Consider the following 17,151-nt stretch of genomic DNA (forward strand, 5'->3'; position numbering starts at 1 on the left):
TCACTGACCTTCTTCCAAATGTGTCTTGCCTTGCTTCACAATGCCAAAGTAAATAAATAAATAGACTAACAAGCAGAAATGCCTTTACCGGACATTATTCTGGGCTGATTGGTTGTGAAACTTTACTCAAAACCCCAAAACCACAAAAACTGCCAGTTTTCCAAGCCCTGTGTTTTTCATAGCTCTCATAGCATTCTGAATAGTTTGCATTTCCAACATAGAATAAATATACATTTAAGCTAGTTGGATTATTGACACAGAAATAAGAAAAAAAAAAAAAAGAAAAAAAAGAAAAAAACACTTAATTCCTTGTTTCCTTGTTCTGTTTCTTTTTCCCATGGAGTGAAATAAGAATTCACACCACTGAACTACGCCTTGGACATTCACATTTACAGATGTAAATGCTGAAAACAGAGTGCCTACAATGCATTCATGCAAAATTCATTGAAGTGGTGTACTTTAAATTAAAAACAAATCAAAACACAGCACTTATGTCTTTATGTCACTCACCCAGAGAAAGTCTATCACAATGACCCCAGGCACTTGCATTGTTTTCTTCACTGAATTACAGACTGTGTTCTTTAATGTTAGCACATCACCATAGCTCACTTGAGCTCACTATAACCTCTTGGGCTGTAGTTACTTATGAACAGTCACTCTTTTTTTTTTTTTACAAATGGAATAAAAGGTAATTTGGCCAGAACCATGCTTAAGTTGGTGGCAGTGATAAGGAGTTTCAACCATCACCTCCTTGCTCTTGTTCTGCTCCTGAATTGTATTTAGTGGCCACAGACTTGATTCTGAGGCCAGAGGTCTGTGGTAACACCTGGACAGGGCATGACTGCCTGAAACACAAAGTGCTCGTGCCCACGCCATGCCCCAGCACACCACTCCTCTGAGCCATCCACTCAACCCCTGCCCAGGGTCACTCACAACTAATATTTGAGCTGCTGATCCTCTATTGGTAAAAAGGCACAGAAGACAATTTCTCCATTTTTCCTTCAGAAAAGTTTTTGTATTTCATATGGTCATAATGCTATAAACTCAACACACTGCTAAACAAAAGGGAACTCAAGGACAGGAGGACAGACATCTGGGGAGAAAAACCAGTCAGTTATATTTGGAGATCTTGCCCTAATGAGTAACCTTATACAGTTATACTAATGTCTGGGTAGCTGAAGTGTCATATATTATTAAATCTCTGCAATAAATTATGTTAATATTTTTACTTCAAGAACAGAAATTAATTTTAAAGTTACAAAATGGGGGCATGGAAATAATGTTGTCTAGAACCTGTATACACAGCTTCCCCTTTCTTGCAATAGCTGGATGAATTACTGAAGTTGCAAGAAAATGAGAATACATGCCAAGTATTAGAGACTTCAAGAGCCTTCACTGAAGTCTCCACTCTTCAAGCGCTCTCCTTCTTAGTACTCTTCATGTACACAAGTGTGATATAAAGAGATATTCATGAGAGAACAGGAACAATATTATGTATATAATTATTATCTGAAATGTAACTTTGAGATTCTTTAAATTAAATAGTTTTGCTGGGGGAAAAAAATCGGTTTGAATTTCAATGCTTACCTCTTCCTCATCATTTGTGCTGTTCTCTGGTTATAGGCAATGTAAATGGATTTTTTTTCAACTTCATATTTGTTTCTGACCTGCTTCATTCACTTGCCTAAACAACTCTTAGGAGTTTAAGAGTTAAACAACATCTTAGGAGATGGAGACTCAACAGCATTTGGGCAGTTGTTTAAAATCAGGAATTTACTTTAGAGCTATTGGGATAAGGAGGTGCTTTCCTGAAATGGCCTCTTGGTCCAAGTTTAATCTCTATTGAAAAAAAAAAAGCTTTCTTTAAAGCAGTAATAATTGAACTGTGAAAAGAAAGTAAATGGAAACAACTTCTGTTAAGCTTCAGTTGCTGCTATTTAAACAGGAAAAAAAATATCTCTTTCAGCTGCAGTAATACTCTGGGCCTATGAGTGTCCAAGTGTTCACACAAACAGCCATCCTTTCTCTGGGGCAAGAATGGATGCAAGGAGTCAGACACAACCCTGGTGCACAGCACCTCTGTGGGGACCAGGAACCAGAGATCCTGGCAGACTGACTGGAGCTAACTGCATTCTGTACAGGTGTCTAACCAGGCAGGACAGGAGCCTGGAACAGTCTACTAAATTAAATGAAACAGCACCAGACAGAGGAGCCAGCTGCTTTTCACTGAAGAGCCAAATGCCTTCAGGACTCCCTGAGTTCAATACAGAGCATGCAACCGAAAGTCTTTTATTTATTTCTTTGTTCTTCTGTGCTGAGGGAGGGATGCCATTTTTCTCTGCATGCTGCTGCAACATAGTCACCTATTAAAGTTATGTTTGTGCTCATTCCTGGAATTTGTAATGGACAGTAATTGTGCCTCTAATAGTAAAATTGCTCTCAGCTAGGCTTTAGCTTTGCTGTGATGCATTCTCTACTGTCACCCAAATCCTGGGATAATAATGAGGTTGAGCTTTTATCACAGACAATAAAAACTGAGTACAAAGTATTACTGAGGAACAAAGTAGAACACTTCCCATCTGATGATCAAAATGTAATACATACAGATTGTCCTGGTCACAGGGATAGGAGGCAGAGCTTAGCACTATATAAGGGAGATCAAAACTGTGTATTCTACATTCTCCTATGTTGTCTTTAGTGGACAGTCATTGAAGGCAGCAGGGGGAAGAGGAAGGTTGCCCAGTGTTGTCTGGCCCAGTGCTGGAGAGAGGTATGGGCTGCCTGGATGGCACTGCCATCACTGCAGGTCCCTGGCTCGTCATTTCTCCAGCCCCATGGAGTCCAAGCCTTGGAAAAACAGCTCCTGTGTGGGAGGTTACCATGGGAAATGGTGCACCAGGACAATGCCAGCCCAGCAAAGCCTGCTGGGGCCAGGCCATGTGCTGGTATCCAGACAGAGGGAGAGAGAGAAAAAGAAGTACCCACTGCAGCACACCACAGCAGCTTGGCAGAAGAGTTTCTGGGCCAAGATAGCTCCCGTTTTGGCCATGTTTTTCCATTGTTGCCAGGCTGGGAGGAGAAGGCTGGGCTGCAAGAACCTCTCTGGTGTGCTGCTTTGTTCTCCTGGGCTCCACAGACAGCCTGGGGGACAGCCACCATTTGGGTTTTGTCCTCAGGGGGAAGCAGGAGATATCTTTGTTGGTTAAACCATTTTCTTCTTGTAGAATCATTTGTTACTATTACTGTGTTTCTTGCGAGCCTCTTTAGTAAATTGTGACTCAACTTCAATCTCCCTTAGTATTTATTTCTCCATTATAGAAAAGGAGACAGCTTGAGTGGCCTTAATTTCCCCATTGAGTTTTTAAACCCAGGACACTCTGGCACCCAATAAGGGGCACAAGAGAGAAGTTAAAGTCACAATTTTGATTAAAGCATATAGAGGACAGAACTCCCTGGTCACCACGTTGTTCAGTCTATTCATGTGGGTGTGGTACCTAACCCTGTATTTGTGTCCTTATGTGTGGAATTATTTGCCCATCACAGTGCTCCTTTTCAAACCAGGGAGAGGAATCAAGATTGCTCTTTATAATATACTATGTGATAATCAGGGGAAATTAGGTTTACTTGAAATGTCTATTTGGTGGTATTTGTTCTGGCCTTGGCTGCTACCTATGGGAGTCCATTAATAATCACACTCAGCCTGTGGAGGGAAGAGGAGAGGATGATTTTTCCCAGCTTTTCACCTCCTTTTCCTCCTACAGGCCTGTTACAATAGGTTTTGAGAATGTTGTATTCCCCACTGGATGCTAGGGATAACATAATCTTGCTGCTAGTTCTGCTGTGTTTCCTCTGCACAGTTTGCATGATCTGTATTTACCGTGTTCAGAGATACGACAAAGATTTTGAGGGACGCTGTTCAGAGGTCTGCCCCAGGGCTGGGTAATCCTCACTGGCATGGAATGGGGGAGGAAATGGATTAGTATTTGGAGGACTTCCCTCCTCCAATGAATTGAGAATTCACCCCTGAACAACTACAGGATGCTGTTGACATGATAAAATATGTGAAGGGAAAATGTGACATTTCCAGAGAGGCACAAATTTATGCAATGTGCTGGGTCTTGGCTACAATTTATTGAATACTGTTTGTCACTGGACAGCACCTTCTGGGAGGGGGGAAGGAAAACAATCAACTGGCACCACAGTCCATCAAACAGCAGCTGAACCAGAAGGACAAGGCAGTAGCAACTGCCCCTGTCCAGAAGAAAAAATCCAAGGCCGAGTCAGTTCACACAGTGAGGGATGAGGAAGAGGCTGGCCCCTCACAACCAATGGAAGAGATGAAGCCAGAGGTAATCACCCAATCCTTGTCCCTGTGAGAGCTGCAGAAGAGTTCACCCAGCAGACAGGTGGGTCCGTATTGAGCTGGCTGTCCCAAATCTGGGATGCTGTGGCCAAGGACATGACCCTAGGTGGTGAAGCACAGCAATTCAGATCCCTGTTCTGGCATGTGGTTATTGACCAGGGAGTTGGAGAAAGTCAAGAGCACCTCAGCCTCTGGAGGTTACTCAGGTTAAATGTAAAGATACCTTTGCAAGGAGGCACAGCAAGGCCAGTGGAACACTGTGGAGTGAGGTATCCACTGCCTGAGAGAAGCTGCTCGGCTGGGGGTAATTTTTTCAGGTGACAAGCAAGCTGCTCAAAGTCCATGTCCAGTGCAGATCACAGATGAGGCCAAAATTCATACAGCTTGGGTCAGAGATATATTACCACTGCTCAGCAAAACCTCAATGGATGGAGAGAGAAGACCAAGGGTGCTATGGCTAGCAAACTCCTCATATATTAAGACACTATCGTCACCTCTTGACAGGTCCACATCTTGTCTATGGAAACAAAAATGACCAAGCATGTCCAGAACTTGTAAGAAAAATGTGAGAGGGCCACCAGAAAGTCTGAGAGAAACTGATTTTCCATCTCATCAATATAGACCAGTCTCTGCTATTAGGAGCAGGCACCCCTTGGCTAGGGAGAGAGGGTACACTCCAAGAGATAACCTGTGGCTTTACCTGCCTGAATATGGAGAATACATGAGGAGGTGGGATGGAAAACCCACCTCTGACCTGGCAGCACGGGTATGTGAGTTAAAGGGAGGAAGAACTACCACAGCAAACTTGTCAGGGAAAAGTGCAACTGTGGTTTCTCAGGTGCAAATCCCTAGGCAGAACAGAAGAGATGACGCTATGTCTGATCCTCTTGAAGGGACCTCCAGTTCATATTTACAAGAAGTCAGCAATAAATACCATGATAAGGACTAGAAGGCCCTGCCTCCAGGCAGGTGGAGGAAAGGGTTGGTTTGATCTATCGGGCTGTGTGGATCCATGGCCTGGCACAGCAGAGCCAGAGGAGTACAAGGCTGTAGGTGACACTGGCACAAAATGTACCCTGATGCCACCAAGACCTGTAGGGGCAGAATCCATCTATTTCTGGGCTGACAGGGGCATCCCCACAGCTGACTGTACTGGAAACTGAAGTGAGCCTGCCTAGGCATGAATGACAAAGCCCCCCACCATGACTGGTCCAGAGGCCCCGTGTGTATTCTTGGCATAGATTACCTCAGGAGAGGGCATTTCAGGACACAAAAGGGCATCACCAGGCTTTTGGGAGAGCAGCTGTGAAGACAGAGGAAATCAAACATCTGAATCCTTTGACTGCTATGAGACTGTTGAGGCTTGAAGCACAACAGGTACTGATGGCCACTCCAGCAGTGCCCCTCAGCAGTACGGCACTGACCGGGAGTTCGGGACACCGTACGTGGGATGATCCATGGACTGGAGAGCTGGGAGTGCTCATCAAGGCTTGCTCACCCTTCAGGAGCCCCATATGGCCTGTTCATAAGCCCAGTGGAGGCAGACAGTGGACTGTGATGGCCTGAATGAAGTCACACCATCACTGAGGGCTGCTGTGCTGGACCTGCTGGAGTTTCAGTACAAACTGGAGTCAGAGGCAGCCAAGTGGTGTCACCATCAATATTACCTATGTGGTTTTTTCCAGTCCTCTGGCAGCAGAGTACAGGCCACAGTTTGCTTTCACCTGGAGGGGTGCACAGTGCACCTGGAACCGACTGCCCCAGGGGTGGGAACACAGCCCTGCTGTTTGCCACGGGCTGATTCACACCGAGTTGGAAAAGGGCAAGGCTCCAGAACACCTGAAGTACATTGATGACATCATTGTATGGGGGAGCATGGCAGAGGAGCTTTTTGAGAAAGGAGAAAATAATATTCAAATCCTCCTGAAGGTTTAAGGTTAAGGAACCTGCCCAGGAAATTCAGTTTCTAGGAATGAAGTGGCAAGATGGCTGTCATCAAATTCCAATGGAAATGATTGACAAAATATCAGCTGTGTCCCCACAAACCAGTAGGAAGGAAATGCAGGCTATCCTAGGCACTGTGGGTTTTTGGAGGACGCATATTCCACATTACAGTCAGATTGTCAGCCCTCTTCTCTATCATGTGACATGGAAGAAGAATGCTTTCAAATGAGGCCTCAAACATCAACAAGCTTTTGAACAAATTAAACAGGAGATTGTTCATGCAATAGCCCTTGGGCCAGTCAGGACAGGACAGGGGCTAAAATCTTGCTGCACACTGCAGCCAAGGAGAATGGTCCTTCCTGCAGCGTCTGGCACAAAGTACCTGGGGAGACTCGAGAATGATCTCTGGGTTCTGGAGTTGGGGATACAAAGGATCTGAGGCCTGCTACACTCCAGCTAAAAAAGAGATCCTGGCCTCTTATGAAGAGCTGAATCAGAAGGCACTGGCACTGAAGCACAGCTCCTCTAGCATCCTGAGTGCCAGTGCTGGGCTGATCTTCAGAGAAGTCCCTTCCACACATCCTGGCCCTGATGCCGTGTGCAGTGAGTGGATGGCTCTGATCACACAGCAACCTTGAATAGGAAACCCCAGTTGCCCAGGGATCTTGAGAGTTGCCAGGAACTGGCCTGAAGATGAACATTTCAGATTAGCATCATAAGAGGAGGAGAAGGTGACGTGCTGAGGAGGCCCCACCATGTACTCAGCCAGCAGAAAAGGAAAAGCGATGCACTCTCTTCACTGCTGTGCCACAGACATAACTGAAAATGGAAAGCTGCTGCATGGAATCCTACACCATGAGCCACAAAAGCTCTTGAGGGACGAGGTGGATCAAGTCAGGTTGCAGAGCTGAAAGCCTCCAGATGGCCTTGGAGATGGCTGAAAGAGAGAAGTGGCCAAAACTGCCTCTACCCTGGCTCGGGGTGGTGGCAAATGCCCAGTGGGGGTGGCTGGACCGGTGGGAAAAGAGCATTTGGCAGCAGAGAGGGGAAACCCAGCAGGGCTGCTGAGCTGTGGCAGAGCACCAGTGCTGGGTAGGGAACACGGCTGTCAGAGCCCTTCCTGCAGGGCTGCTGCAGGACATCACAGCAGCACACAGGTGGATTGGGCTGCCAGGTTAAGGGGCTCAGGTGGATCTGGGCTGGTGAGGCTGAGTTACCTCTGGCCTGGTGGGTGGAACTAGTTCCCCAGGTTTTGTTTTGGCCATGTTTTTCCATTGTTGCCAGGCTGGGAGGAGGAGGTTGGGCTGCAAGGACCTCTCTGGTGTGCTGCCTTTGTTCTCCTGGGCTCCACATGGCAGACAGCCTGGGGACAGCCACCATTTGGGTTTTGTCCCCAGGGGGGAAGCAGGAGATATCTTGCCTTTGTTGGTTAAACCATTTTCCTCTTGTGGAATCATTTGTTACTATTACTCTGTTTCTTGCGAGCCTCTTTAGTAAATTGTGACTCAACTTCAATCTCCCTTAGTATTTATTTCTCCATTATAGAAAAGGAGACAGCTTGAGTGGCCTTAATTTCCCCATTGAATTTTTAAACTCCAAAGAGGGTTCAAGAAAACACAAAGCACTTAGTGACTAATTTCAACATTAATTAAACTCTGTATTAAGATATATCTATATAGTTGTAGAAAATAAAGTTAGGTCCAGCATCTCTCTTACTTAATTGAGAAATTACAGCAGTTCAACAGCTTTGGAAAACATCACATGCCTTGAAAGAGATCTGCCTTGCACAAAGTGTCATAGTGTTTAAGTAAATCAACTGTTCTAAAACCAGACTGAGTAACAGTCTGGTAGCCCCGTGTTCACCAAATATTTAGATGGCATTCAGAGGCATTGTCCTAAATATGTTTCAGTCCTTTTTTCTAGAGATGAGATTATTTACTTCTGCATCTTTACAGCAACTTTACCGACAATAATCTCCATTTTAGCTGCAAAGCTTTTGGATCCAGATATGGGGTGACCACAAAATGGAAGTCAGGCTAAATCAAGGTTGCAAATTTGAGGTCTTGCATCTTTTCTGATATGGGTTGATGGTATGTAAATTATCTCCTACGTGAAATGTAATAAAAGTGTACCGAGCTAGAAATTATTGGTATTTTTTGAAACCTGACATTTTTGTCAAAGCCTGGGTGCAACCATCAACACATGGTAATACAGCTTACAAATAACGGGATAAAATTTCTGAGTGCTATTTCCTGCAAGCAGAATGGGCTGCTCAAAAGGTGAAATATTGCCTATCTCAGTGGTACACTAACTTTAGCAATCATCCTTCCAGAAAAATATGAAAATTACATTTGACACTGTTTCTACAGGTGATTGGCTTAGGAATTGCAAGAAGAGTCCATACTCACCTAGAGTTAATAGCACTTTTCATATTTTCACTTTAATGTGTCAATGCTCTTCTTTCCCCAGGTCATTTTAAGAATGAATATGCCATGCATAATTCTCTTCTGAGCCTATTTCAATGGGAAACAATGGTGCAATGGCTTTGAAATAATGATGAATTGGGCATGTGGCACACGAATGTGCGCTTCGCCTGAGAGTGCCTTGTGGACACTGGGTGTCTCTGAAGCAAATCTTACTCATATTCCATTATTATTCTTTTCAGCAAGGCATATCTCTTCTGCTAAGCATGGCATTCCTCACTCTGGGACCCTGTTCTGCATTTTATAGCAATTCTGCTTCCCAGTTCTTTTCCCAGCCATTTTTACCCTGCATTCCAAAATGGGAAGGATGCTGATGTGGGTCTGCTGCTGTTACTTGGTGGCTGTGTCAGAGTTTCCTACCATGGCATGTCTCAACAGCAGAAAATGCACATTGCAACAGCGTGGAGCTGTGGCTTATGGCCAATCAACTGCTACGATTACGCTATCGCATTGAACTTCTTTTGCATTTCTCGTTGAGGAAGCCTTTCAGAGGCCCTAGCTATGTTTCATAACTTTTTCTGGTTTTACATGTCAGATGTATCTTACTTTTTTGCCTCTTCCCTTGCACAAGTTCTCCCTGGAATTCCCTGGGAGATGCTGCTGTGGGCAGCAGAAACACAGGCCCTTGGTTGATATGTGCTGTTCCTTGAGGACACATTAATGGGACACTGGTGGAGCATGGGTGCCCAATTTCCTTTCAACAAGGAATCAGTTCAAAACCCTGTAAAAATGCCTGCCCAACCTCCCATCTTCCTTTATAGGCAGTGTAAAGCCAGAACACACAAACCATCTTGGGTTGTATCAAGATTAGGATCCTTTCAAATGCTAATGGTTGAGTTCAAAGGTCTTGCTTTTGGCTTCTGAGCAATCATAAAATAAAATAACCTATGTACAGTACCAAATAATAAATTTTAAAAGTGTGTGTGAAACTGTTCATAAGCAATGGAATCCTAATGGAATTATCTTCAAATATATTAATACCAGCAGATATTCCAGCAGATAGCCAGAAGTAACATAAAATGGAAAAAGCTGAAATAAAGAATCAGCCTTGCTGAAGTAGGAAGAAATTGAAAAGCCATAGGCCATGTCTGTTTTTATCTGGGTATATTAAAAATCCCTCATCTACTTTGTTCACTCTTGCTATAATCAAGGAGAAATTTGGTAACAGGATCTAAAAGACAATGCCATGTAATGGATAGCACATTAATACTGATTGTGAACATAGCTGAAAAACTGGGAGGCAAATGCGACACTCACTTCTTCCTGAGCTCAGCACAGTGCTCATCCTCACCAGCAAATATCAACCAGGCACTGAGCAGGTATTCAAAAGCCTTCATTTGCTGTGCATGCTCTAGTCTATAATCATAATAATCCTGTAAGGCAGTGCTCCATGGCTGCCAAAGATTGATTAAAAAACTGGAAATATTACTTTTTTTCCCTTCCCAAATGATGCCCAAGGCAAAATGCGTTTCTTTGCCAGATACTTTCAGCTCTGTGAATTACCTTCCCAGACAGGGGTAACCAGACACATTTCTAAACTGGCATTAAAGGTGCAGCCTCTGGTTTTCAGTTTTTCAACCTGTTAAATATCTTTCAAATTTAGAGACTGCACACTGTGGACCACTGCCAAAGCAGCAAGGGAAAAATCTGTCAAGTAACCCTTCAGGTGTCTCTTCATTTGGGTCACTTGTAGCTCTGGTAGCACAGCTTGACAGACTAACACAGAATTAGGACAAGGACTGGACCATGCTCGGATGCTTTCTGCTCCAGTGCTGGTGGAAACAGCTTCTGAGCTGATCTCCATTTCCACAAGGCAAAAAAATCCAACATCTCAATGCAAAGACTGTTGTCATAGTCATCTTCAAACAGTGCCACACTACTCTGAAGTTCAATTCACTACTCAACAGCAGGGAAATTCAGTGCCCTGTAAATGCTTCCTCTCTGCATCATAGCACAATTAAATGTCATAAATATGTAGGAGCCACTGAGGCATATAGGAGGAATGCCCTCAGCAACACTGGGAGTTTCCTGCAAGCCAGGGACAAATGTAGAAAATGAAAGCTTATGAGAAAAGCAGAAGGTGATAAAATCTCTTTAAATGTGCAGGTCAAGCTAAGGTTGGGAAGTGGGGGCACACAATGGGGTTGTGCAGCTGGCTCTGGGCAGTGCTCTGAGCCTGCTTTGAGCCCTGCTGCTGAGCTTCAGTGTGTCCCACACCAGAGTCTGCAGACACATCTGGCTCTGGGCTCCACTGGGACTTTATCATTCACTCCATGAGGATCTGGAAGGAAGCCATCCTACAGCTATGGACTCCAGTTGCTTATTTGTTATTTATTATTGTTTTTATTATGGTAGCCTTAAACGGCCCAAACATACAAAGGTACCACAGGGTTCAGCCTTGACGAGAAGCAGATGAGGAGGCAGACCCTGCCTACAGTAATAAAATGCAGAAAGCTGATGTAGCAATGCAAAAAGGCTTTTGTGTGGTTTCCTTCTCGCTACCCTGTCTCTTGGTTCCTAGGGATGTAGGAGACAGTCCTGTACTACTTTGCAGAATTACTGTTAGGAGGACATTCTTTCAAGGCAGCAGAAACTGCAAGAAGCTTCTGCCTCCTTTGGCCAGAGCCAGATTCTAATACCACGGCTGCATTCAGAAGCACCTGGTATTCCCAAAGGGGCCTGTGATAGTCACAGGGCTGCTGCTCATGAAAATACAAAATGGGAGGTATAAAGATATGGTGCTAATCATTATTTATTTTACTTTTTTTTTTTTTTTTTTTTGCCAGGTTTTAAACTTCACACTTCAGCCATTTCGCGGGGAGGAAGATTTTACCAGAGTTCTGTTCACAACAATTCAAATTATGATTCAAGTTATGCTGGGGAATGTGTAAAAATTTCTTCTCTCATAGGCAGAAGTGGCTGAAGAGATCTTGCTCAACCGCAGCACAGAGTCCTGTACCCCACTGTACAACAGAAGCTGAACTCAAGAAGTTTCAGCAAACAAAATTACACAGTTCAGGAAATTAGAAGCCTGCTAAAAGCAAGGATTGTAATGGAAAATATTTTGCAACCCTAACTCTAGCTGTTTCTAGAGAGATAAGCAAAGGATAGCCAAATGGAAATTCAGCTAAGACATCTGGACTAATTCTTCTGCAAAATGTCCCATAGAATTTTTATTAAAAACATGGGTTGTGGCCTGGACAGCCCAAAGCAATATAAAAGCAATGTGAATCTATTGACTCCAGCCACCTACAGAAATAGTAATATCATACTGATTTTAATAAACATCTTTAATTTTTTCTCTTTTATTTTTTGATGGAGGCAGAGACTGCCCTAAGTAATATACTTTTAAGAACTACCAGTATTAATGATATAAATACAGAACTGACAGTTATATTTGTAATTCCACAGTTGGTCTGTGATATTGGTGTAGCAGAAAATATTTCAAAGCTACAATACTGTCAGTAAAAATGGCTATTGGTAACCTGCGATTAGTTACTTCCTCTAAAATTGGAAATTGCTGAAATTACTCAAATTACCAGAGTTGTTTGGGAACACTATATACACATGCCACTTCTCCTATGTGCTGTTTGGGAATATGTTAGCTAATAGCAAATTAGTTATAATTTAGTTATATATTAGTTATATATTAGTTATAAATTAGTTATATATTAACTAATGACAAATTATTTGGTCAGTTAGGTGAGAGACAGTTATGGACTACCCCTAACCGTCAATTATTATGTCAGAGACAGTTTTTCATCTAAATCTGATTAAAAGACCATTTTTGTTTCCCAAGTTTACAGAATACAGCAAATCTGAATACAGTTATCTTTTCTAATAGATACAGGACACATGGTAGTGTGGTATTAATAAAGGTTTGGGCCAAGATTTCCAAAAATGGGACACTAATTTTAAGATTTCACCAGCCATATTTAGTGTTGGAACTCAGCAACCTTTTTTCACAGATCTCCAGCAGATCCTATTGAAATCGGTGGGTGTCAGAGCTTTTGGAAGTTCAACCACTAATTCCAGAATCCCAAGGGAGAGTTAAGAGCCAAATTTTCATCTTTTAATGTTTGAAAATCTGGGGATAAGATTCTGTGTTTACCGAAATTCCTGTCCACTTCAGTGAAGTCAGGATTTTTCTCTAATCTGGAGCTGATTTATGAGAAAACCACATTACCCTGAGAGGCACAACCAAAAGTGGGTGATATAGGCCCTTCCAGCACACAAAGTATAAGGTCATCCCAGAGATGCATAACTATTCTGCTATTTTATATTTTTTTCCCTGACATTTTCAACAGGCTGGTTAGAATATTTATTGGTTTTAATTTTGCTATATTCTGAGCATCCTTACACACATGAAAGTAAATGTTTTTGCCTGTGGGAGGCCATGCTCCAAGTCAATACTGTACATATGTGATGCAATGGGAAAATGCAGAGACTTTTCACAGCTTATCACCTTCCAAGACAATTATATTACAGGCATGCTCAGGGAAATGCAGTTCAAGTGGTCTTAGAGCGTAATTGGTTTTTCTCTAATTGTTATGATTGAATGCCCCTCTAAATAGCTTTCTAGAAAGCATTTCTGCAGCTCCCACAGGCAGGAAGAGGGACTTTGGGACAGCAGAGAAGTGAGGCAGGGAGTGACCTGCAGGAGCCAGAGCTGCTCTCTGCCCTTTGCTCATGCCCATGGGGCACCTCGGAGATTCAGGGGTGCTGCCAGGGCTGCTGCTGGCAGCTGAGACTGGGCTGCAATTAGGACATATTTGCACAAGTTATATCCTTATGGAGGTGAAACTGGAGGACAGACAGATTAACTCCCTACCTGTGTCATCAGCAGCAGAGCTACACCCAGCCGCGAGCCCTCTGGCTCCATCTGCGGCGAATCACGCCAGCGTGGAACCAATTCTTCACAAGAGATAACATTGGAGCTCCAATATTTAATAAACAAGGCTGGGCTCGAGCTTCCTCTGGGTAAAACCACACTGGGTCCCTTTCAGGAGGTGAGAACCAAAACGATGCTCTGCCTCCAAACAAAAGCTGGCTTTTATCGGTGTCCAGGATTTTCCTAACGCCAGTGTTGTGGTTCTCGTTTTTTCCACAAAAACAGTGCTAGTAAATGGAGCCATCTCTTGAAAACTTCCAGGATTTATAGCAACTGGCAGGATATTCAATGCATAATTGTTTTTGGAACGATCATAATGTTATTAGTTGCCAGTCTCTCCTACCAAGATAAATTTAAAGGAAGTCAATCTGCTGACACTTCCCTGATATTTCTGGCAATTCTAACCTTTAAATTTAGCAGTTGCACTGAGTGTATGCCTTGAGGGGGTGAAAGCCAAAGAATTGAATAGTTATCTACTAGCAGTGGACAAAGGCCATACACTGGCAAAAGCTCTTTGTCCAGTCAGGAAGATATTGAAGCAACTTTGTCAACAAGTTTGAGCAAAGATTTAATGCAATTATCTGGATGGGTAACAAACATCAGAACATCATTAGCAGAGAGATTTTTTTTTATACTGCTTCAAACAAGAAATATTTTTTATCCCCTGACCTACTTCCCTGGATCCTGTGGTGATAGAAGGAGATGTCAAATCATGAATTATCTGCACTTTGGGACGGGTAAAGGTTTGAGTTATCTATGTTCACAAAGTACCCCTGCTTAGTACTAGCTGGATTTATTTCTTTAGTGGAAATTCAACTGGTCTGGCTGAACATCAAATTTCTGAATAACTATTTCTGTTCTTGAAATTCTAGTCTTTGGGAGAATGAAAACCTTGCAATCAAAAATCCACTTTACCCAATAACATTAGATTAGTAATGATACTGCCAGCAGTATCACCATTACTGCTGATGGTGACAAAGTATTATTTTGGCTGCACAGTCACACATCCAAATGAAGATCTGATACAAGCTCTGCAACCACTTGTTTGCAAAATTCGGCCCACTGAACACACACATGAATGTATGAATTGAAAACATGAGGTTAAATGTGACCAGAAAACCTAGAATTATTTGTGTGGCATGTCCTCATGCCATGCAGTGTGTGCTCAGCACAGTAGAGATACTCGTGTGCCATCACACCCCATGCTCAGGGCAGGAGCAGGCTGAGGTTCTGCAGCCAATCTGGACAGACAGGTCACATCTTGGAGGGGCAAATCCTACAGATCACTCAAGAGATTTACAGGTGAGTCAAAATTCACAGAATCACTGGGCTGGAAGAGCCCTTCAAGATCATTGAGTCAAACCCAGCCCCAACACCTCAACTAAGCCCTGGCACCCAGTGCCACATTCAGTCTGTTTTTAAACACATCCAGGGATGGTGACTCCACCACCTCCCCAGGCAGTCTACTCCAGTACTTCATCACCCTTTCTGTAAAAAACTTCTTCCTAATACCCAGCTTATATTTCCCTTGGTGCAGCTTGAGGCTGTGTCCTCTGGTTCTGTCAGTGCTGCCTAGAGAAAGAGCCCAACCCCACCTGAGCACAACCACCTTTCAGGGAGTTGTAGAGAGTGAAAAATGAGGGTTAACCTCTCCCAGGGCTCTAAATCCCTGGCATTGAGTGGCTGCATCCAGCCTGGTCTGCAGAGACAGGACAGAATACTCGCCTGCAGTTACTGCTTGTTGCTATCTGGACACTTCATAACCCCTTTTCAGCTGTGCAATTATACAATGAACACACAGCATCTGGATTCTGTTATGTTTGAAGCACGCCTCATCAGAGTTTGGATGAGAGGAGATGCTGGGGAGCAGGCTGATGCAGCATGGCCAGCACTGCCTTCCCACTGCTACCTCTGGCACTCTCACAGCAGCCAGCGTGGTCACAGTGCTGTGCAGATGGCATTTGCTGATTGGAATTTATTGATACAACTCATTAAAGAGGAGTCTATTTGAGAGTGCCCATCCTAGCACTGGAATGTTTCACAAGCAGGAAATATCACATCCTCAGCCAGCCTGGATCCCACAGCTGCTGGATGGAGAACAGGGGATGGTGCAGCTGGCAGAGCTGATGGCATTTTGCAAAATGGCTGAAGCTCACTGGTAAGGAGGAGAAAACTGCTTGGTTTTGTATTACACTCTCTTTTCCCAGCATAATTTGGGTCTTTTGTTTTTCTTCTTCACTAGCTAAATCAAAGGTACAGCTCCCTGTAGGTACTCTGAGGGGAGACACTACAAGAGCTGTTGAAACTTAGAGAGCTAAAGAAAAAACAGGTATAAAATATCCATTCATATATTTGGGTTATAAAACAAAGGAAAGTTCTAGTCGTGAGAGGATGAGAGACAGAACTAGACTGTAATTAGAAAACAGGAAAGGAAAAAATCATCTCTTTATGGCTAGGATTAGAAGACACAGCTGACTGCAGAAGCTGGAAACTAGACTTGAAAACTTTTCCCACCAACATTTTTCTGTCTCCTCCAGGAGATGGAAAACAGAGGCATTTTCCAGATGTGGCTCAAAAGGATGGCTCTAGTTCTCTGGCTGCCTGATTACAGCTGAATCCCAGATCTGTGACTATAGGGTGATAATCTGGAGACTGAACTGGGCATTTATACACAGTTTTTTGTAGCCTAGGCATAAGAAGCCCTTATTAAGGCATCAGGATATGGAAATATGGGCCCCTGCATTGCTATGATACAACTTTGTGTATCCTCTATTGCTCAGTGGTACTACCAAATATCTCCTTCCCAGAGCTGCTCAGTCCAACTCATAAACGCACACCCTTTAGCCCACATTCATAGTATGAATTGTAACACCAAAAATTATTTTTATAGACCTTCAGAACAAAATCATTACTTTCCATTTATAGATTTTTTTTCTTCCTCTCTTCACCCCAATAAAAAATACATTTTCTACAAAGACAGAAATCATCCCCCAACATTTTAACTGAACAACAGATTTCTACTCAAAAACCATAGACAGGCAATTTCTGTATAACTGTTCTTCACTGACAGAAAAAATCCAGTGTGGTTTTCTTACCTTGCTAAAGAATATTAACTAATATTTTATTTTATGATCCTTTCTTTACACAATTCAGGATTAGAACCTAGATTTTGAACACTTGAAATTTCATTGAATTTCCTTAGCAGAGATGAAATCACCAAAACACTGTTCATTGTATAAACAATGCTGGAGAAAATCAATCCTGAACTAAGCACCGGTAACTATTATCAAGATTTAGGCAGATCTTTTACAAAGTGTCACACTTCAGGATTTAGGAGTTAAAAATACTGTTTATATCTCAAGACAAATTACAGAGTAGGAATTAATCTCTATCCATATTTTTATCCATTTAAGTGAGTGATGACAGGTACTGTATAAACACCAACATGTGTGATAAACCCAGCTGATCAC

The 17,151-nt window shown here is 43.0% G+C and overlaps 1 protein-coding gene across 5 annotated transcripts in view; it reads right to left on the minus strand.

The window, feature by feature from the left end:
- Positions 1-17,151, minus strand: part of LOC146766374 (uncharacterized) — an 84,904-nt gene that overhangs the window by 40,009 nt on the left and 27,744 nt on the right. For all 5 annotated transcript variants that reach the window (XM_085589444.1, XM_085589443.1, XM_085589442.1 and 2 more), the window contains exon 1: positions 1-17,151. This exon is cut by the window's left edge; it is cut by the window's right edge and continues 27,744 nt beyond it. The gene's annotated coding sequence lies outside the window, so the exon portion shown is untranslated.

Source organism: Lonchura striata, chromosome 11, assembly GCF_050655825.1.
Source record: "Lonchura striata isolate lonStrDom1 chromosome 11, ASM5065582v1, whole genome shotgun sequence".
NCBI classification, from domain to species: domain Eukaryota; kingdom Metazoa; phylum Chordata; class Aves; order Passeriformes; family Estrildidae; genus Lonchura; species Lonchura striata.